The following is a 24,012-nucleotide window of genomic DNA, read 5'->3' on the forward strand; positions in this document are numbered from 1 at the left end:
CATAAAGAGCAGTGCAGTTTCGGTGCTGTGTTGTGCACGAAAACCATTCTGGCTCTGGTCTAGAATGTTATTTCGAGAAAGGTGGGCGGACAAGATGGAGTTCACGTGTGCATCAGTAACCTTGGCGTTCCAGGGCAGGAGGGAGATGGGACGGTAGTTTTCTGGTGGTAGGGGGTCATGGTTAGGCTTCTAATAATTGGGCTGACCACTACCTGCTTCCAGGAAGAAGGGACCACACCCGATGTGAGCGATAGATTGATCAGATCCAGTATAGGCTCACGACATAGGGGAGGAAGAAGTCTGAATAACTCTGGCTTCAGCGGATCTAATGGAGAACCGGATTTAATTTTGAGGCTCAGAGTATCGAAGACCTCGTCAGACATTACTGGCAGGGAGGACAGAGTTTCATGAACCGTAGCCATCACACCAGTTTGCTCAGCATCGGGCACAGATGACGTAAATCCTCGGTAGATCGCCTGCACTTTCTCCACGAAAGAGGATGCCAGACTTTCACAGTGAGAGTCCGTGCAGATTTCCACCGAGGTGGCCCGTTTCCCCATAAGGTCTTTGAGAACCTTAAAGATTAATTTAGACGGGTTGGGGCTATTCTGAAACTCGAAAGCATAGTGTGCGGCCCGGGTTTGACAGATTGCCCTGTGATAGATCTTAAGCTGGGCAAAATACAAAGATTTCAAGGTGGGATCAAAGGATTTCCTCCACGCCCTCTCAGCTTGCCGGCACGTTCTCTTAAGCTCGGCAAGAGTATCATTATACCATGGGCTGGGCACTTTAGCATGGCATTTCGACCAGCGCATCGGTATAAGAGAGTCAAGGGCGGCTAGGACCCAGTTACGAAACTGCTCGTATCCTTGTTCCACATTCAGCAGATTGCCCAGGGGCTGCGCCTCCAAGATCTTATAAAACTCCTCCAGTTTGAGCTTATGCCAATTTCTTTTAAGGATCAGTCTGTCCACAGGTTTAAATTGTGGGTCATCTTTAGGACATGAAACTTTAACCAGCAGATGATCAGTCCAACCTACCACCATCGGGTCAGAGACCCTAGCCCGCTCCAGTGTGGTAAAGAAGGGGTCAAGGATATGACCTCCTGTGTGGGTAGGGGAGGTAACTAGTTGGACCATTTGCATGGCTTCAAGGTCCGCTAGCAAGGTATTAATAGGTGCTAATGACCCCTGATCAAAATGGATATTGAGGTCGCCTACGATGTTAAAATTAGCACATCTCGGAGCTAAAGAGCTGGCCACGTCAGCAAGAGCGGCCTTGAAGACAGTGTCGTTCCCTGGCGGGCGGTAGATAAGCATACCGCTAAGTGTAAACTGATGACTGAAGGCTACCTTAAAAGAAGCGCTCTCACACGCTGGTAAGTCGAGAGCTTTCCATTCAGCCGGGAAGCAGGATTTTATCACCATAGCTATGCCACCCCCTCTAGAAGTGCGGTTAAGAGTGAACACTGTGTAGTTGGAAGGGAATGCCAGATTGATTATTGCAGTGTCCGCATCCTGAAGCCAAGTCTCAGTGAGGAAGATGAGGTCAGGAGAGTCCTTTTCGATCATGTCACGTAAGGACTGATGGTGCTTGACCAATGATCTCACGTTCAGACTCCAGATGCTAAGTACACGCTCAGAGATAAGGGTGGGTTTGAATTGTTTGATTATATGGGTATTGTCAGATGAGGATTTGAATGTGTCTTATTTAAGTTGGAAGGGGAAAGAGCAAAATCATCCATAGCGGTATCACTATTAGACACCAACATAACTGAGACATTAGCACAGGTCTCAGAGCCCCTCAAGGAAACCAAGCATCCCTACAAGTGAAGGTTACTGAAGAGGAACTTTCTGAAAGATCTCTATGATATCTCCGGGTCTGGTGAAGGTACCATTGCTCTTGGTGTAAACAAAGAAAATGTAAAGATTGACTGAGCTAGGCAAATGTCTCAACAGTCAGCAAAGCGATCAATCGCAGCAGATCCCCGAATTAGTTATCCATTTTTGTAACTGCCAGATTGTCACCTTCTCCTATGGCACTGACCCCAGCAGAGCACCAATACCAGTACTGTCTAATAACCCATTAATAGGAGAAATTCTCAAACACCTAGGTCTTGACTATACATCACCGTTAGGTCTCCAGACAACATACATCACAGTGACAGGAGTAGATCCCACAGGTGATTAAATAAACTCTTAGAGGAACTATTTGAAAAACCTCTAGGACCGAGTGTTCTTTCCACTGCAGTGTTCGGCAAAGAACATTGTCATCCACATCAGAGGATTGTAGTAGTGTAGTCGCCTCATGAACTTCATAACAAATAGTGACAATATCAATTATCATCCACATGATGGAACTGTAATGGCACCCCCTCAGGAATGGTAGCTAGTAGAATTAACATCTCAAGACACACACAGAGAGGTAGAATTATTGAACAGTATAGACAAGGTAATGCAGTATATAGATCACTATCTTGAGGGTGACTTTGAGCAGGATATTGATAAAACTGAGATAGAGGAGTTCCTAAAACGGACAACTGAATGTAATTTTGATACAACTAGAATAGAGGAGTTTGTTGCAAATTGTACAAAGCCTGTTGCGGTTGTCCGACCCATGGTGAGTTATCCTCTAGAGTAGACATTGGATGAATCTTAATGATTCGGTATTTATCGAATCTGAAATACCTACATCCCCCCCCCCTCCATTTTACCACTTCTTAAATACCGAATCGGTATGATTCGGTATTTAAGAAGTGGTAAAATGAACTTACCTACATCGGGCCCTTAGTCTCAAGTCAGCCTTCATACTTAAAGGATACCAGAGACTTTCTGTTAAAAATCAAAGACATTCCATGGCACAATGTTTATCTACTAATATCACTTGACATTACGTCCCTGAACACTAGCATTCGCCACAGTGATGACTTGTTGCCTGCAAGCACTTTCTTGACAAGAGACCAATACAATGCCATAAACATAATGAAATGCTTCTTTGTCTTATCGATTGGTGCTTAACACATAATTCCTCACAGGAACTCGCACTCTAGAGCCTGACAGCAGCCGCGGTCGGTAGTGGGAGTACCTGGTGTGGGGAGGGGCAGGGTGGGGGGTAGTAATGTATGGATTACGGAGCTTTACAGGTAAGTAAACATATAAATAAATAAAAACGAATTTTGTTACGTGCACTGCAACCCCAAATGCAATGCGCGCAACAAAATTCATTTTATTTATTTATATGTTTACTTACTTGTAATCCGTAATCCATAGATTACTATCCCACACCCTGCCCCTCCCCCTCCCCACATCACAGCCCAGCAGGTACACCCACTACTGACCGCGGCTGCCTGACAGTATTAACAACCCAATAGCTGAGCAACACAGTCAGCACAACACTGATCATCACACACAACACTGAATAAAGAGCTTCAGAGCAGTCATCAATAGATACTGGGGAATTATGTGATCTGATCCAACTTTGGGTCCCCTAGTTGCCTCTTACCCTGATATCACTTACAAACGCGCTCGCTCCATGCATGATGCGTAGTGAAAAACAGCCCAGAAATAATCAAGACAGCCAACTGGTTAACTGACAGGAAAGGGTTCTTCAAATGCAATAGCTGCAAAGCCTGTAAATTTGGCAAGAACATCACACAACTAGATTCTACCTTCAGGTTAGCACCACTAGTTATTAAAGACCACCTGACATGCAGAACTGAATTTGCCATTTACATTCTTGAATATGAATGTGGTCTTCGCTATATCGGAAGTACCAAACTGCCAGTCCATATGCGCTTCTTACAACACCTTAAAGCCATTGTAAATAGTGACCCCCACCTGCCCTGTAGCCAGGCACTTCAAGGAGGTACATCACAACAACCTGGAAGAACTTAAATACTCGGTTATCGACTGCATACCCACACTGAGAAGAGGTGGTAACCGAGAAAAACTGCTGTGACAAAAGGAAAGTAAATACATTCTGCAATTTAACACCAAGACACCGACCGGCCTAAATACGAGTGAGGACCTACACCATTTTCAGTAATATTCTGTAATATTTAATAACAGATTGTTTGTCTGCCCTTTCGCCTTTACCACATTTTCTGTATTTTAATACGCCACTGCAAGGAGCATAATACTAGCTGGATTACATTGTTTACCTATTTCCACCACATACTTAGTGGAACAGAATACATGTGTTACTTTTTGCATTTGTGCACCTTTAGTATTATCATAATAATTATATTTGTCTGTCCTTTACATGTCTGCAACCTAAGTCTATGGTTTGTAAATCTGAGTGTACTGCAATCATACACTGAATAGTTTGTCCATCTGTAGGAGCATCCTTATATATAGTACATATATTTAGTATGACCCTATTCTTTTAAACCACTGTCATCACAGATTGGAGGGGTCTTTTATCATGCACTAATATCACCACCATTACTTTTGTGTACTTGTCCCGTGTGCCTCCTCTTCTCTCTCCAAGGCACTCCCCCATACTCCTCTCACCCTCTATTTTAATGTAGTAGTCATCTGCCTTCGTATACAACATAAGACTTGTTTTAAGGCACTTTTCACAATTCACTGCGCATTTAGGCATAAAGGATATGACACTACGCAGCCCCGAGTACTACTAAACGGAATACTCTAACTTTTGTTCACGACCATTAAAGCCTTTTAATGACGCACAACTTCACGTACCTGACACTGTATTTTTAAACTGTCGCTGACATCCCATGGACACTTTGGCCTGAATTTTCGCGGGTAGTTTGACAGTCTGGCATGTCATTTTGTTGCGATTTCGCAATTTCATAGAAGGCTATTGTGCTGCATTCGCTTCTATGCGTATTTGTTTTCTCTCTGTAATAGGGGTAACTCTTTAGCCAGTGTCGCGCTTCATTTAAGGAAATCCTCTAATGTGAACAGCGCTGCTTTAGGATATTTGACCATGATTGTCATCAGTGATGTCATGAGTGATGTCACTGACCAAGTCATGAGTGATGTAATATGTGACATCATCACTAGTGCATTACGGGCACACGAGTTATAGTTAGCTCAACTAACTATAACAGGCGAATTTCTCTGGTTTTATATGAGTCAAATGTGCAACTAACTAGAACGTCCCTGAAACCTATGTTTTTTTGTGTGAATATCTAAGGTTTTTTGAATGCTAATTCCTAACTACAAAGTCTGTAAAACCTATGGTTTTTTCTGTGAATTTCAAAGGTTTTTAAATGTTAATTTCATATTTTAATGTTTATAAAACATATATTTTTTCTATTATATTTTTGAATATTTTGGAACTCTATTTCATTTCTTTTTTTGTATTTTTAAAAATTATGCAACTTTTCATATCTTCCCCCAAAAATATGTATCTCTTTTTTTGGGGGGGGAGAAAACTGCACTCCCATACCGGTACCATACCAAGCTCCAACACCACGCGAATCCGATCCACCGTATTGCTAAACTCGGAAATGATGCTCATTTCTTATCCGACGGGTTTGTGACACCGCGTCCCGTGGAACATCATATATGCATGAAGTCGTCCCAGCTGCTACTTTGGTGTCAGACGGGTACGCAGTACCAAGCCACGCATTACGTCATGTACGTATGGGGTCGGGCCCGCTGCGCGTTGCGTATGCGACAAGTGCACGCCGCCAGGACCCGTGTTAAGTCATAGACGTATGGTGTCACGCCGGGGACGCCATTCCCTCTTTTTTTTGTCTCAAAGTATATGTAAATAACTTTAAACAGTAGCAAGCAATAATCTAAAATATTTTAAACGTTTATATATTTCTAACTGTAATAAACCTATATTATGATAAACATATTTTCTCAAAATCGCGTCGGTGCGGCCTCCTTGTACGCTCGGTGCGCGATTGCCATGTGGCCTTAAAACAAAGTATTTGATTGCTTCATAACATTTTCCATTGTAACAGTTGGACAACCCCACCCATTTTAGTCATTCTCTCTACAGCATTTGATGAGAGACACCACTTCACCTTAAACAGCTTTTTTGAAAAGTTTTTTTTCTGTGTACACATATCTTATACTACACACAACATGCAACCATCATCTTGATCAATATTCATGGTCTGTAAATTAAGCCTTCCTCGTGTGATGGCCATGCATCTCAAATGTTACATCAAAAAACAAATGTGTGTTACACGATGCCCCTGGTGTATGTGTGTGCACATTATTGTGTTGCGTTTCGTCCTGGGTATTGGTGGCTCTAAGGAGTATCATCTGCCACGGGCAGAGTGCACATCCTAGATCACATGTCCCAAACAGTAATGTGTAGATTTGTATTGCTGTACGCTATGTTGTCAGGCTTTACCAATATAGTAGTGTGTCATATGTGAGACTTTCAGATTCACGTTTGACATACATTGCTTGACTATAATGAGCGTTATCACTGTGTATGATGTAGCTTCACTGCTGATCCTCCCTCCATCCGAGCATATTCACATGTACGCTTTGCGATAGCAATACTTTCAATAATACCGCACACCAATGACATGCATGTCTGCGCATATCCACAACCTTGACAACAACATGTGATGTTCGCCATTCAATCTTTTTGAACAGCATCTCATTAGAGATAGTTACTGCCCTCCCGATAGATGCTACATCAATATAAATTGTGCATTCTGCGACGTCAAAACTGCAGAAGAAACACACATAACTACACTTCCTGGCCAGGCAGGAACTGAACAACGCCCAGATCCCCGGAACAATCATTCACACCCCTACACTGGCCTGGCGTATGCAAGCCCAGCCCACTTTGCATACGTATAAACAGGATAACGACGATGCCACATGTCCCAGTATTCCACACTGCCTCAGGTGATATGGCCGCATCCACCTCGCATATCACAATGCGTAATAAAAAAAAGGGATCCATGAGGTGTACACCATCCTGACAATCAACACTGGTTCTAAATTGTAAACCCTACTGCCCGTCGTGTTTCCAAAGGGATTCATGAGGTGTACACCATCCTGCAATCAACACTACAACTGAATTGTGAACACTGTTTGCCGTAGTGTTTGCACACACAACAATGACAGCAGGTGAGCAGTGGGGCCTGGGTGCACAGGGGCTGCAATTGAGCGCAGTGCTGCGGGAGGGGTGGGGTGCATCAGCCTGGGTGCGCAGGTCCGAACAAGCGATGTTGCCGTGCGTAATGATGTGATCTCTGACCTGATTCAGTCTCATCTCTGTCTCATTTTAAGGACCTACTGGACCGTACTGTAGGCATGAGCCAGCGGGCAGCGCTGCCCTACAGACACCTGGCCTTGGCTTTTAGGGCACTGTAGTGACTTGATTACTAAGTGTACATGCACACAGGCTTCCGCCACTGCATTACACGTGCACATTATGCTTCTAGCATGCGCTCTGTTCCTTTCTATGTAAACGTTAGCATAACGTATTATTATTTAACCTAGTGTGTTCTCGTGCACTCCAACTCCTCTTTGAACCACGATTACCACTAACAGTTGGTAGATTGTACTTCAAAAACGAAGGATGCACTGAACTGGTGTTTTCTATTAAGCTTGAAATAAACCTTCATTTACCTCCAGACGTTTCCACCATTAAATTATTTCTCCCTTTTCAGACACTGAATTGACCGAAAATGGGCGGAGTGGGTGCATTCTGATGCCTTTCATCGTGGTATCAAGATACCATCTCTGACCGGAGACCTGCTCTCCCACCCTACAAAGGTACCCTGGACTCGGAGCTTGCACCATCTCATTGGACCAGTGGTGGCTGATGACGTTTGAGAGTGGTGCGGCTGAGCTTGTCTTTTGGGGCGTGAGGCATGTGGGGGCACGTTATGGCAGCATGGCAGTGCATTTTTGGGAGTCCAATCACCATTTTCTGAGCAATTGCAATAAAAATATGTAGTTTTAACTGCACCACCGTTATGGCTCTATTCTACTGCCTAAATAATAGCAAGAGTAGATGTTTCTAGGTGTCATTAGGCCCAATGACATTCATATGTAAAAACACACAAACCATCACTGTGCGTATGATTAAATTATTTTTAAATATGTGTGCTCAGAATGCCAGTTCTTCAAAAACATTATTGATTGTACTTTTAAATAAGTGTGGGAATGCCAGCTGTACAAAATCCATTAGCTGTGTAGCTGTCTTCAGGTGGAGGCCTGTTTTTTTTGCCAGCTACGAACCTGGAGGATGGTTGTCTCTCCTGCCACATGCAGGGGGCTAACACAATCCAAGTCAATGTTCACAGCAAAAGATTTATTGGCAGACCCCCCTGCCCCCTCGACAGACGCGTTTCACCGTTTAGGCTTCGTCAGTAGTATATATATATATATATATATATATATATATATATATATATATATATATATATATATATATATATATATATATATATATACATTTATATATATATATACTAGCCAAGATTCCCCAATTGTGTGTGTTGGACCATCTGGATATAAAAATATGTGTATTCTTAAGTGATGGAGATATTTTATCAATATATTGATCAAAGTGTGGATTCATAATGTTGTGCGACAGGTGATTGTGATCCTGGAGGAGGTTCAAATATGATATTATTGCACTAGAATTTTAAGATAGTTTGGCAACAAAAAATATAGCACTTGTACTTTATGGGAGCTGGGCAATGGTTACTTAAAGCACTTGCACCTTAAACAATGAATTTAGAGTAATGAAGGAGTATACATAGGAGGACTTACGTAGGCACTGAATTTATGCATGAGCACTTTATCTTTACGTTAACAGCCAACCTGTGCAATATTATTGTGCAAATATCTGTCATGCGGTCAAGCAGGACTAATTTTAAACATTGGAGTCAAATGGTGATATGAATTTGACATAGGTAGAAAAAAGCAAAAAAAAATTAAAATAATAAAGAAACTTAAAAGACAATAAAAAGAAAAATTATGTGTAAAGAAAAAAGTAAGTAAGATTGATTGTAAGCAGTATATGTGCCCCAACATAATTGCCATTTGGTATGTTTTCTTTGTTAATTGCGTTTGGTACTATGTGACCCACTATTTAAGATATGGAGAGTAATGGCGTCTGGTGTGTGATCAAGGCAGTGGATACTGCCAAAACGCATTACAGCCAGAAATAAATGTGCGTTGAATGTATGGAATGCCATTTCTGACATTTAATGAAGGCATTTATAGTTCACATGTAATGCTCCTAGAATTAATTGATATTTGGAATATATGGAGACACTCGGTGAGAAACCTGTGGGTAGGATGACGGACCTTAGATTAAATTGCACTTCATAATTGCACAGTATGCACTAGGTGAAATATATTTAAATTTATTTCACATAGTGAGAATATTTATGATTATGGGATAGCATTTAGAAAAGATAAATACTGTGCACTTTATTAATTTGATGTACTTTAGCCATGTTTTTTCATCTTAATTGGACTTTGGGAAAGCACTTGTGCACTTTATAAACAGGGCCAATGTGCAGGGGGGGTGGTGGCTCATAGATCGAATTGCACTTTACAATTGTGTAGTTTGCACCAGGTGAAACAAACCTGTTTAACTCAGCAAGAAGAACAGAGATTATGGGATCAAATCCGGAGAAAAGGAACATAATGCACTTAATGAATGTATTGCATATTATTTTTTTTACAGAGTTTCATATTGCGCGAGCTTGACCCGAAGCGGGTATCAGGGAGCTATACATAGCACCAGTCGCATTACATGAGGACCCATTTATTTTTGTTAGGCACATTTAATTGTCATCATCTTTTTTTCTTTTTTTAAACTCTGTTTATTTGCATTTTTGTTATTATTACAGTACTTTCAAAACAACAACTCTTGGTGGGCATTACATTCCCAGTACAAAAGTCGGATCGGAACACAGTAATAGAGTGTGTAGCGAGTGACAGAGATTCTGAGCAATGATGATGGGGTACAGTACATTTAGTAGACCATGAACATGTGAGGTGTACACTATAACACGCCGTGCGTTCTAGGGGACCCTCTCCCCAGTCTGTGACTCGCATGCCTCCTCTCGGCGATTAGTTTTTCCGGGTGCCGTGCCGGCGTCAGTCTCCCTCCGTCGTCCGCAGCAGGTTTGATGTAAGGGGTGCCCAGATATCTTGGGGCCTCGATCGGACAGGAAACAATTCTGCGTAAATTACGTTTTGCTCCTGGCAAAGAGTAAGATCGGCTAACCAGTCCTTAAATTTAGGCGCCCTACCCCTGCCCCATCTGCATGCAATTGTTCGCTTTGCCATGAGGAGGCCTATCGCCAGGAAACGCTTGGGGTTGCCCTTGTGCCCAGGGAGGTATCCCAGGGGGCCCATTTCTGGTAGAAGTTCAAGCCTAACTCCAATCATTGCTCCCAGGGCCTGTGCCACCTCGGCCCAGAAGCGCGTAACCAATTCACACTCCCAGGCATCATGCAGGAATCCCGCCCCTTCTCTCCCACAGCGGTCGCAGCTATCATTGTCTCACAATTGGAGTTTATGCAGCTTAGCGGGGGTATAATACATGCGGTGAAGAAATTTGAAATGTATGAACCAGAACCTACTGGTAGCTAGCTGTGATGCGCTCGGTCTGCTGGCAGCAGTAATCCCAGGCTTCATGGTGAGTGAATGGCCAAGTTGAAGGGTGCTCATTTAATCCGAGGCTGCTTCCCTCCCCACGTCAAACGGATAAGCTGACTCCTCAGTCTGGCGAAGAAGTGGCGGCCTGGCGAAAAGGGGATGTTAATGAACAGTTATAGGAATTTGGGTAGAATGACTATTTTCATTAAGGCCACTCGTCCCGCGAGGGAGAGTGGGAGTGCTATACATCTGGTGACCAACCTTTCTGTCTTATCTAGGGCTACTCCATAGTTTGCCCGTATTAGTTCATCTTTGTCCTTATTGACGGTGACACTGAGGTAGCGGGCCTCCTCATCACATCATTGCAGTGGATATTCCATTGGGAACGGGACAGTGCTATTAGGAGGACCTGAGATTTTCCCCAATTTATTGTGATGCCTGAGTAGGCCCCAAATTTTATTATTTCACGGATCATGGCGTTCAGCCTGTTAATTGGGACTCGCACATACATTGTGATGTCGTCCGCGTATTACGAGATTAGGACTGGGCATGTGGGGTAGTCAAGCACGTACTTTTTGTGATGCTGTTGCAACATGGCATCGCGATCACACACAGCAGGTGTGAAAGGGGACAACACTGGCGCGTGCCCCTGAAAATAATGAAGGATAGAGACCGTTCCCCATTCAAGAGTAATGTGGTAGTAGGGAGATGGTATAGTAATTTGACCCATTGGAGGAATCCAGACAGGAATCCCATGTGGGTCAGAACCGGGAGTAAGTAGCCCCATTCCATAGAATCGAATGTCTTGGTGGCGTCCAAGAAGACCGCCACTGCCTGTTCTTCCTGCTCTATACCATGCATGATGGAGAACAGGGTGGGCAGGTTGTGGGAGGTGGACTGGCCCGGTATGAACCCCGCTTGTTCTAGTCTAATAAGGTTCTCCATCAGGAGCGAGAGCCTGTTGGCCAGCACTTTAGCCAGTATTTTGGCATCACAGTTTATTAAAGACAGCGGTTGGTATGAGTCCTGGATGTCCAGGGGTTTTCCAGGTTTTAGCAGGGAGACCAGCATGACCTCACGCATCATGGAAGGGAGTGATCCAGTTTCAACCGCTTCTTCATACATCGCCTTAAGGAAGGGAGGTAGTGTGTCAATATAGGTTTTGTAAAATTCGATGCCTAGGCCATCTGACCCTGGTGCCTTACCATTCCCTATTTGCATTATGGCCTCCCGAATCTCGTCTAATTGGAACTCTGATGCCAGGAATACCCTTTGCCGGTCACTAAGCCATGCCAGTTCTATCTGCTCTAGGTATTGAGTGGTCTCGTCCTGGCTCCCAAGGTTTGTCTTGTACAGTGCCCGGTAGTGCGCAGAGAACACTCCCATAATGGTTTGTGTGTCCCGGTGAGGCATCCCCTCTCCATCACTTATCACTAATACATGATTTGTTGTTTTGGGCTGCCTGATAGTTTCTGCAAGTGCCCTGTGAGGGCGCTCGCCCTCGCTGAATCTACGCGCTATGTGGTATTTCCCTCGTAAACGGCATTCCTTCTCTGCCTATACCTGGTATTCCGTAAGTAGCTCTCGTACTTTGGCTAGTGCGGGCCCGTCGCACGGTTCACCGGTTTTATTGTCATCATCTTAACTGTATTTTAGGAATGCAACGGATTTGTGAGACTGAATTTTATTTGCAGAAATAATGTCCAATAGATATTAGAATCTTAAAAAAGAGTGATTTGCTGATATATTATGAAAATTATCAGTTCATTATCTGAGCACAGATCAATTGAACTGTCTATTTAATTTGCTGTGATTATATATCTGACATAGAGAAAATCAGGAGTGCTTTAAACAAGTGCCTTGTAATTATTTTTAAAGTGATTCCTACTATTCTCTACTTTCATCTTAACTTACAAACTATTTTGCTTTTTGAAAATGTTAACCTTTGTTTTTGAATCCTCGTTTGGAGGAATGTGCAATCACATGGACCTATGGAGGATGTCCTGTGCCTATCAATTGTTTTGAGGTTAGCGTTTCAGTGTTCATGTGGGTCATTGAAATAGAAAAAGTGTAAATGTTCTAATGAGTTTTTTACCGCATTAACCAAGAGACCCAGTTGAAGGCGTTTGCCGAAATGCGTTGGTCGTGGTCAGTCGTTGCAATTGTGGTAGACCACATCATTCTGACAATTAAAAATATGCTAACATTCGTGCCAAGAATTTTCAATTCTATTAAGGACAGGAGGCGAGGATTATGCTTTCTCTATTTCTTTACTGAACAACAGCAGCCAATCAGAACACAGTAAAGACGAAAACTACAATACCCATGAGTACTCTGATATTATAAATAGGGTCACAGAGGTCATAACTTCCTCTTTCTTGTCCAAAACAGTTAAGTCATAAATTCAAAAACGAAGAAGGAAAAACCAAGGGTCCATAAAGAACATCCGGCCGCAGGACATCCAGAAGGCGAGTAAGCAGGTAAATCCAAGAACCAGGGGAACGAGCCACAGCAGAAGTTGCAGACGCCGGATCCAGAGCTCATTTGAGATTGGAACCTGAAATAGTAAACAAAGTCGTAATACCTACACCCAAACTGAAGAAGGTCAAAATTTCAAGAGAGGGCGGGACACATTGCAGTACATTTCATAACAGAGATATAAGTAAGTCAGCATAAAACAGCCTAAGAATGCATCAGCAGTTAGAATAGCAAGGGTGGGATAATCCTCGCCTCCTGTCCTTAATAGAATTGAAAATTCTTGGCACGAATGTTAGCAAATTTTTAATTCTATGGCAGGACGGAGGCTCCGATTATGCTTGTTTTAAGCTGTTCCACCACAACAGAAGCAACATCAACAATTGGTTTAAAATAAAAAGTTTTGAACACAGACTCAGATGACCAATCCGCAGCCCTCATGATGTCATGAAGGCTAGCACCCATTGAAAAAGCTTTTGAAGCCATCGTTCCTCTAGCGGAATGAGCACCAAACAAACTAACATCAATGCCTGCCTCCTGCATGAGCCAACGAACCCAACGTGCCAAAGTTGCAGGAGTAACAGGTTTGAACGGCTTCTGCAAACCAATAAGAAGTTGTCCCTGTAAATCATGTCGTAAAGATGCAGTGCTTACCTCATAATCCTTGAGACATTGGACAACACACAATTGAGGATTGTGGGGAAAAGAAGGATAGGAAACTGAAGTGGTATTACACTTCGTCCGTCTGGACAGAACAAAAGTGACACCTTCCGGCGAAAAAGTCCGACCGGCAAGATCTATAGCTCGCACATCAGAAACCCATTTACAAGATATCAAACATAGAAGCATAGTCAGCTTTGCAGAAAGTTGTTTACGGGTAAGGAACAAATTGGAGGGCCAAGACGACAGGAATCTCAGAACCACAGACACATCCCTTAAGGCACGGGTACTCATAGTACGGCCCGCGGGCCGTCAGCGGCCCGGCAAGCCTTCCCTGGCGGCCCGCGGACCATGCAGACATGTACCCGTGTTTAAAAAAAACATTTTTTTACAGTGTCAGCAAACACCCCTGCGGCAGCGCGACTCAGACTGCTGCTCTGTGGGGGCCGGGCGAGGGCGATTCCCGTCGTAGTCAGAGTGGGGCTGCAGGGGGCTAAGAGGTGACAAAGCCTCATTAACATATGAATGGTCTTTTAAAGACCTGTTTAAGTGCTCCGGTGAGGCTGTGTTTGTGTGTGTGCCTGCCCAGAAGCTGTCTCAGCCCGGGCACACACGGGCAAGGTGGAGGGAGGGGGACAGGGAGGGAAGGAGAGTGAGGGCGAGGGAGAGTGAGGGCGAGGGAGAGTGAGGGCAGGAGAGTGAGGGCAGGAGAGTGAGGGCAGGAGAGTGAGGGAGGTTGAGGGCGAGGGAGAGTGAGGGCAGGAGAGTGAGGGCAGGAGAGTGAGGGCGAGTGCGAGGGAGAGTGAGGGCGAGGGAGAGTGAGGGCGAGGGAGAGTGAGGGCGAGGGAGAGTGAGGGCGAGGGAGAGTGAGGGCGAGGGAGAGTGAGGGCGAGGAGAGTGAGGGCAGGAGAGTGAGGGCGAGGGAGAGTGAGGGCAGGAGAGTGATGGCAGGAGAGTGAGGGCGAGGGAGAGGGAGGGAGAGTGAGGGAGAGTGAGGGAGAGTGAGGGAGAGTGAGGACAGGAGAGTGAGGACAGGAGAGTGAGGACAGGAGAGTGAGGACAGGAGAGTGAGGGCAGGAGAGTGAGGGCAGGAGAGTGAGGGCAGGAGAGTGATGGCGAGGGAGGGGAGGGCGAGGGAGGGGAGGGCGAGGGAGAGTGAGGGCGAGGGAGAGTGAGGGCGAGGGAGAGTGAGGGCAGGAGAGTGAGGGCAGGAGAGTGAGGGCGAGGGAGAGTGAGGGCGAGGGAGAGTGAGGGCGAGGGAAAGTGAGGGCGAGGGAGAGTGAGGGCGAGGGAGAGTGAGGGCGAGGGAGAGTGAGGGTGAGGGAGAGTGAGGGCGAGGGAGAGTGAGGGCGAGGGAGGGAGAGTGAGGGCGAGGGGGAGGGAGAGTGAGGGCGAGGGAGGGAGAGTGAGGGCGAGGGAGAGTGAGGGCAGGAGAGTGAGGGCGAGGGAGAGTGAGGGCGAGGGAGAGTGAGGGTGAGGGAGAGTGAGGGCAGGAGAGTGAGGGCAGGAGAGTGAGGGCGAGGGAGAGTGAGCGAGAGTGAGGGAGAGTGAGGGAGAGAGAGAGTGAGAGCGAGTGAGGGCAGGAGAGTGAGGGCAGGAGAGTGAGGGCAGGAGAGTGAGGGCAGGAGAGTGAGGACAGGAGAGTGAGGACAGGAGAGTGAGGACAGGAGAGTGAGGACAGGAGAGTGAGGACAGGAGAGTGAGGGCAGGAGAGTGAGGGCAGGAGAGTGATGGCAGGAGAGTGATGGCGAGGGAGGGGAGGGCGAGGGAGGGGAGGGCGAGGGAGAGTGAGGGCGAGGGAGAGTGAGGGCGAGGGAGAGTGAGGGCAGGAGAGTGAGGGCAGGGGAGAGTGAGGGCGAGGGAGAGTGAGGGCGAGGGAAAGTGAGGGCGAGGGAGAGTGAGGGCGAGGGAGAGTGAGGGCGAGGGAGAGTGAGGGTGAGGGAGAGTGAGGGCGAGGGAGAGTGAGGGCGAGGGAGGGAGAGTGAGGGCGAGGGGGAGGGAGAGTGAGGGCGAGGGAGGGAGAGTGAGGGCGAGGGAGAGTGAGGGCAGGAGAGTGAGGGCGAGGGAGAGTGAGGGCGAGGGAGAGTGAGGGTGAGGGAGAGTGAGGGCAGGAGAGTGAGGGCAGGAGAGTGAGGGCGAGGGAGAGTGAGCGAGAGTGAGGGAGAGTGAGGGAGAGAGAGAGTGAGAGCGAGTGAGGGCAGGAGAGTGAGGGCAGGAGAGTGAGGGCAGGAGAGTGAGGGCAGGAGAGTGAGGGCAGGAGAGTGAGGGCAGGAGAGTGAGGGCAGGAGAGTGAGGGCGAGGGAGAGTGAGGGCGAGGGAGAGTGAGGGCGAGGGAGGGTGAGGGAGACAGAGTGAGACAGAGGGAAACAGAGGGAGAGGGAAACAGAGTGAGACAGAGGGAAACAGAGGGAGAGGGAAACAGATTGAGGGAGAGGGAAACTGAGGGAGAGGGAAACTGAGGGAGAGGGAAACTGAGGGAGAGGGAAACTGAGGGAGAGGGAAACTGAGGGAGAGGGAAACTGAGGGAGAGGGAAACTGAGGGAGAGGGAAACTGAGGGAGAGGGAAACTGAGGGAGAGGGAAACTGAGGGAGAGGGAAACAGAGTGAGGGAGACAGAGACAGAGATGGAGAGGGAGACAGATGGAGAGGGAGACAGAGAGAGTGAGACATTCAGAGTGAGTGAGAGAGAGGGAGTGAGACAGTCTGAGTGAGTGAGAGAGAGGGAGTGAGACAGTCTGAGTGAGTGAGAGAGAGGGAGTGAGACAGTCGGAGTGAGTGAGACAGGGAGCGAGTGAGACAGTCGGAGTGAGTGAGACAGGGAGCGAGTGAGACAGAGGGAGAGAGGGAGCGAGACAGTCAGAGGGAGGGAGACAGATGGAGACAGAGGGGGAGAGAGAGGGGGAGAGAGTGAGGGAGAGAGAGAAAGAACGAGAGAGAGAGAGATGTGTGTATGCCGGGCCTGGTGGCTCAGTGGACGAAGGCGTCCGCTGCAGGGACCTGTGATCAACCTCATGGTCACAGTTTTTTTGTTGTTGCTCTAGCCCCGCCCCTTTCCCCACTGACCCCGCCCCCACCGGTGCGGCCCTCTGACATAAACCACACTGTAAATTTGGCCCCCGAGAGAAAGTTTGTGAGTACCCATGCCTTAAGGCAACATACTTGGGACAAGGAGGTTTTACCATCCTAATGCCTTTAAGTAATTTAGAAATCAAGGGATGTTCACCCGCAGGTTTGCCATCAATTGGAACATGACCTGCCGAGATGGCCGAACGGAAATTGTTGACAGTTCTATAAGCCAACCCCGAAGAAGCCAGAGAAGCCCAAAAATTACTAAACAGAGTTAGATCCGCTGATACGGGATCCACTGACCGTTGTGCGCACCAAGCACACCAGGGTTTCCAACTTGACGCATAACGCTTGAGTGTGTTGGGGGCCCAAGCTTCAATGATAAATCGGGTAGATTCTATCGATAGTCCCGGGACTTGCCAGCGTCCCCCGAAATCCTCCAAGCCACCAACAGAAGTTGATCCGATAAAATCAGAGGGTGAGGATTTTTCAGAGGATCCAACAGAAGGTTCCACAGTAATGGAAGGATGAACGGAGTCGAGCAACTCATCTCCAGAAGAACTGGAAACCACGCTTGGGCCCTCCAAAGAGGGGTGATCAGAATGAGCTCCGAAGAGAACAGACGTACCCGGGCAAGAACCCGGGGAATCAACATGAAAGGAGGGAAGGCATAGCAAAGGGACGGAGGCCAAGGCTGGAGAAAAGCATCCGTCGCCAGAGCCTCCGGATCTGGGCGCCAGCTGAAGAACCGGGGAAGCTGGGTGTTTAGACGAGATTCAAATAGGTCCAGTTGACAGGACCCCCAGAGGAGAGTCAATTTCCGAAAGACCCGAGGATGAAGCCTCCAGTCACTGAAGTCTCGGAGGTGACGAGAATTCCAGTCCGCAATCTGATTGCAAGAACCCGGCAGGTATTCTGCAATAACCGTGATCTTGCGTTGCAGACATAGGTGCCAAAAATCTTTCGCAATCTCTGAAAGCAGTTTGGACTTGGTCCCCCCAAGTTTGTTCACATACCGAACCGCAGAGATGTTGTCCATCCTGAGTAGAACGCAGCAATTCGCCTGCTGAGGGGAGAAGCACCGAATTGCAAAGGAACCCGCAAGAAGTTCCAGGCAATTGATGTGGAGAGACAGTTCCTCCTGCGACCAACGACCCCCCGTGGACACCGAACCGCATCGGGCTCCCCAACCCCAGAGGCTGGCATCAGACTCGATCACAACATCGGGGGTCTTCCCAAACAACGCCCTGCCGTTCCAGGATTCCATGTGGTCCAGCCACCACAACATCTCCCTGCGAGCATCCTCCGAGAGAGGAACATGATCCGAGTAACGCAGACCCTTCTGAAGATGCCGAATCTTGAGGCGCTGAAGCGCCCGATAGTGCAGAGGACCCGGAAAGATCGCCTGAATGGAGGAGGACAGAAGACCCACAATGCGGGCCACGGAACGCAAGGAAACAGTCTGTTTGGCAAGAAGGAGACGTAAGTCCCTCTTGATAGTCCTGATTTTCTGCCCGGGAAGAAGGAGTTGACAAGAAACAGAGTCTATCTGAAAGCCCAGGAAATCCATCGATTGAGATGGAATAAAGTCGGATTTTTGTGGATTCACTAGGAAACCCAAAGATTGTAACAGATCGATGGACCATTGCAAATGTGAACGAAGAAGAATGGGACATTGTGCCAAAAGAAGGACATCGTCCAAATAAACAATCAGACGAACTCCGCGAGACCTTAGAGACTCCATCACAGGACGGAGAAGCTTCGTGAAGCACCACGGAGCCGAGGAAAGGCCGAAGGGAAGAACTTTGTACTCGTACCAAGTTCCCAGCCACTGAAACTGAAGATAGCGATGATGAGAGGCAAATATTGGCACCGAGAGATAAGCATCTTTGAGATCTAGACGAACCATCCAGTCTCCCTCTTGCAGTAAGTCTCGCAGAAGATGAATGCCCTCCATTTTGAAATGGCGGTAGACTACTCCGCCGTTGAATTCCTTCAAGTTGAGGACCAAACGAGACCCTCCCCCTTTTTTCTGAACCAGAAAAACGTTGCTGATGAAACCCTTGGGATGAGGAGTCGTCGGTGCAATAGCTCCCTTTGACAGAAGAGAGGCGATCTCCGCAGAGATAACCTCTTGATCTTGTAGGGAAAAAACAAGAGGGCGCGGCCGAAGATGCTGGAGAGGGCGAGAGTAAAACTCAATCTTGAACCCCTGCACCGTTTCCAGCACCCAGGCATCTTTGGAGATCAAGTGCCAATTGTGGAGAAAATATTGAAGTCTGCCCCCCCAAAATCACATCTGATGCAAGAATCAAGCTCACCTGAGGCGGAATCTGGACGACCTCCTTGGTTACCGTTGTAACCACCTTTTCCGAAGTTGCCTCTACCCTTTTTGGAGGGATAGAAAGAAGACTTGGTGTTTGAATAGGACTGGTTGCCACGCTGGGACTTATTGCCTCGCTGCGAGGCCTGCTCAGCTCCACGGCCGGACGAACGTCCCCTTCGTCCGGCCCTGCCAAAAAGTGGACAAAAGGCATGACGTAGATTGGCTTGGGCCTTGTCCAGCCCACTGAAGGTGGAGACGAACTTCGTCAATTCCTTGAGGAAAGGTGCTCCGAACAGTAAGCCTTGAGCTTGAGGACCAGATTCAGAAGAAGCCAGGTCTGTCAATTTGGGGTCAAGTTTCATTAGAATCGAACGGCGTCGTTCCGATGAAAGGTCGCAGTTCGCATTCCCAAGAACATAATGGCGCGTTGGGACCACCCAACCAACTCGTCAGGGTCAATTAAAGCACCGGACTCTTTGGCGCGATAGGCCATATCCAGGATTTTGGTGAGGGGTCCCAGCAGATCCAAAAGCTTGTCTTGACACGAACGCCAAGAACGATCCAAACCCTTGTTAGGATCCTTAGAATTCGAAAGAAGATGCATCGCAGAGAACAGTACTACAGTTACCATATTCCTAAGGGGCGATCCCGCTGGTGTATTAGCAGTGTGCGACCCCATTTTGGTGAATGTTTATGCTCCTTGGAGCTTTGAGCTGACGAGCTCGGGACCCCGCACCTGGACGCCTTTGTGTGGTACTATACCTGGTAATATTTGGCAGCACGCAGCAACCCCAGAAAATAAGAAGATGGCCTAATCCCTGCTGATGAGGGGTAAATACCCCGAAACACGTGTACAGGGATGGCGAAGATTTGAAGATACGCAAGAATTCGAAAGAAGATGCATCGCAGAGAACAGTACTACAGTTACCATAGTCCTTAGGGGCGATCCCGCTGGTGTATTAGCAGTGTCCGACCCCATTTTGGTGAATGTTTATGCTCCTTGGAGCTTTGAGCTGACGAGCTCGGGACCCCACACCTGCGCGCCTTTGTGTGGTACTATACCTGGTAATATTTGGCAGCACGCAGCAACCCCAGAAGATAAGAAGATGGCCTAATCCCTGCTGATGAGGGGTAAATACCCCGAAACACGTGTACATGGATGGCGAAGATTTGAAGATACGCGAGAATTCGAAAGAAGATGCATCGCATAGAACAGTACTACAGTTACTATAGTCCTTAGGGGCGATCCCGCTGGTGTATTAGCAGTGTGCCACCCCATTTTGGTTAATCTTCTTGAAACGTTTGGATGGAATAATTAGTGGAATATTAGAGATCGTGTACAAAACTATGGGCGAGAGTATAATTTTAATGGTATCTAAAGGACCCCACCAAGATAAATAAAGCGTATGCCATTTCGACGTCAAAGACGATAATGTTTGGATGCAGTTTTCCAAACAGCGAGAAATTGTCTCTGAAATGGTTGGAGAGAAGTGTAAACCTAAGTACTTAATGTATTGGGGGCTCCAAGTGAAACCTGAAGAGACAAAATCAGCATTGAGAGTAAACTTGGTGAGAGGTAGAATCTCACACTTATCTCTGTTTAACTTATAACCAGAGACAAATGCAAAGGACTGAACCTCTGCTAGAAAAGCATGACGAGAAGTCTGAGGTCAGGATAAAAACAGAAGAGCATCATCAGCATATGCTGCCATCTTGACAGTAGTATCTTTAAAAGTGAAACCATGAATATCGGTATTTTGATGAATTCGTAATAGAAAGGGTTCCAAAGCAAGGTTAAAAAGAAAAGGAGAAAGTGGATAACCCTGCTTGAAACCTCTATGTAAGTGAAAGTAAGGAGAAAGGTTGCCATTTGCTGATATGGCTGCTCTTGGAGCAGAATAGAGAAGAGAGTTGAAAGTGATAACCTTTGGTCCGAAACCATAAAATTGAAGGACATGAAAAAGATAAGGCCACTCTACTCTATTGAATGCTTTTTCAGCATCAAGCGCTATGGTCGCTAGGGGATGAGAGGAATGCGAGGCTTTAGACAAAATATCAAAAAATAAACGGGTATTATCTGTAATAAGACGTCCTTTAACAAATCCGGATTATTCTGCTCCTAGCAAATCAGGCAAATGAGATTCTAGCCGCAAAGCTAATGCTTTTGAAAAAATCTTATAATCAATATTGACTAGAGATATAGGGCGGTAATTTTTACAATGTTGTGGATCCTTACCTTCTTTTGGTATAAGGCAAATAAGAGCGTCTGCAAATGAGCCAGAAAAATGGACCTGACTGCAAAAAAGCAGAGATGAGGATACACAATTTAGGGAGGAGTAGATTTGAAAAATGAGCAAAGAACTCAACAGTGAACCCATCCGGACCTGGAGCCTTATCCTTCTTAAGTGTCTTTAAAGCCTCCAAAAGTTCCTTCTGTGAGAGATCAGTTTCTAAAGGGGAAAGATCCAAATTAATATAAGGGGTAAATTGTATTGGAGATAGAAATTGAGTAATGTCATGGTCAGAGGAAGAAGCTTCAGACGTGTAAAGTGATTCATAGATGTGAAGAAACTCATTCAAGATATCTCCATCTTTAAATTTGAATTGAGTATCTTGACCATAGACAGATTTAATGTTAAGCTTATTTTGTTTAACCTTTAAATAGTTAGCTAGCAATTTGCCAGCTTTGTTCTGGCCTCCATAATATTTGGCACTGGATCGTAGCAGGAAGTTGGAAGCGTTGTTGGTCGTATCCTGATTGAATTGAAATTTGGCCATCAGAAGGTCTGAGAAGCAGTCTGTAGATTTGGATGAGTAGTATGAATGTTCCAATGCTTTAATTTTAGCTAAGAGAGCATTAGTAGTTTGGCGTGCTTTTCGGCGTTTATTTGAGACAAATCTGATAATAAAATCCCTTGTTGAAGCCTTAAATGTATCCCAGACTATATGGAAAGGTGTAGTATCTGTGTGATTAAGGAGAAAACATTTGTGAAAAAAGGAAGTAAAGGATGATGTAAAAACTGGATCTAAAAGCGAAGAATTATTAAAACGCCATTTACGAGTTTGTTGAGGTTTGCCTAAGACATCAAGAAGCATGGAGACCGGCAAATGATCAGATATTAAAATGGAACCAATATCTGCCTTTACAAGTGATTGAGCTACGTTATGAGAGATTACAAAAATGATTGAGTGTGGTGCATCGGGGAGTAGAAAGAATATCCTCTTATTGTAGGATTACAAAGTCGCCAGGCGTCTATCAATTTGTGTTGCTTCACAATTTGTGTAAATAATTTGCGAGATTTGTGAGGAATAAATGAAGATAAAGAGTATCGATCAATAAAGGGGTCGAAAATTTCATTACAATCACCTGCAAGGATGAAGTTATCATCATAACATTGTGTTATATGTGATGCTGTTGCTGATGAGAGTGGGATATTATCTATCAAAAATTTAACAAACACCCATCTACCTGTGGGGTCAGAGCAATGGGAAAGTATCTTAATGGGAAGAGACTTACGGAAAAGAATAAGGACACCATTTCGTTTGCCATCACCTGGAGAAAATAAAACTTTGTTTACCCAATTCTTCAGCTGACAAATGGGACTCTTGTATACCTGCGATATCTGTGTCCAATTTAGCTAAATGAGTTAAAACCCTTTGCCTCTTAATAGGTGAATGCAAACCCCTGAAATTCCACAAAATCATTTTTAAAGGCATATATTAAAACCAGAACAAAATTATGCAATCAAAAAAGAACAACAATCTGAACAAATAGAACCATATTGAACAATGAACCAATAATATTTGAAAAGGGATAATGAAAATGAAAAAGAAAAGATAAGAAAAAAGAAGGAATAATATTGAAGATTTGATTAATAGGGAGTAGCAGAATAAGAAAAGGTAAGAAAAAGTACTGAGACAGGAGAGTGAAAAAGCTAAGAAAAAAGGAGAGGAAGAAAAGAAAAGTAGAATAAGACATGCAGAAAGATACAAGATAAAAGGACAAAAGACTTACAACAAATCCAAGACATATGGGAGATGGAGGGATGGAAGGCCACAGCGAATAATGACGTACTCGAGACTCATGAGGGAGGACGGAGAGGAGAACAAACAACCAGCGAGTTGTAGGAACATGGGGAAGGAAAAGAAGGACGCCAAATTGACCTGTGAATAAAAAAGAAGAGATATCAAACAAATACGGAAGATATTAAGAAAAAAGTAAGTTACTATGCAGCCCAAAACTTAATACTCTATGAATAACACATAACTATAAGCTATGCCTAAAGGAGAGAAAAATACGTTGAGGAGAGTTGCAGATGCGAACAATTATTTGGAATGTGCAAACATAACAGAATCCGGAAGAACTATCTGAAGTTTGGCGAAGAAGCATGGTAGGAGAAAAGGAAGCTTTTAAGCTTTGTTGGGTCCTCATATGTGGTGGTCTTGTTATTGATGGTCACTTTAAATAAGCAGGGATAAAAAAGACCACATCGCACGCCTATTGAGCGCAGTTGAGGCCGAAGTGTTAAGAATAATCCACCGTTGGTTTAGCATAATCTTGAGTGAAGAACAAAGAGTTGCCAGACCAAGTGATTTTATTCATTGCTCTAGCTGCAGACAAAACTTTTAATAAGTCAGTGTACTCAAGAAAGTATAAGATCACTCCCCTTGGCTTTCTTGCTGAAAAAGAGGACGCAATATGTGTTGTTGGTCCCAATCGATGAGATCTTTGGATATTTAGAACAGTGCTTTCTGGAAATTGAAGAAGTTTTGGAAGAAAGGTTTTGAAGAATGTAATAGAGTTTGAGCGCTCTGTTCCTTCAGGTAAACCATAAATACGGAGATTATTTCTCCTATGTCTGTTTTCTAACTGTTCTATTTGTTTGTGCAATAGTGAGACTTGGGAGCATA

The sequence above is a fragment of the Lissotriton vulgaris genome, chromosome 5, assembly GCF_964263255.1.
Source record: "Lissotriton vulgaris chromosome 5, aLisVul1.2, whole genome shotgun sequence".
NCBI classification, from domain to species: domain Eukaryota; kingdom Metazoa; phylum Chordata; class Amphibia; order Caudata; family Salamandridae; genus Lissotriton; species Lissotriton vulgaris.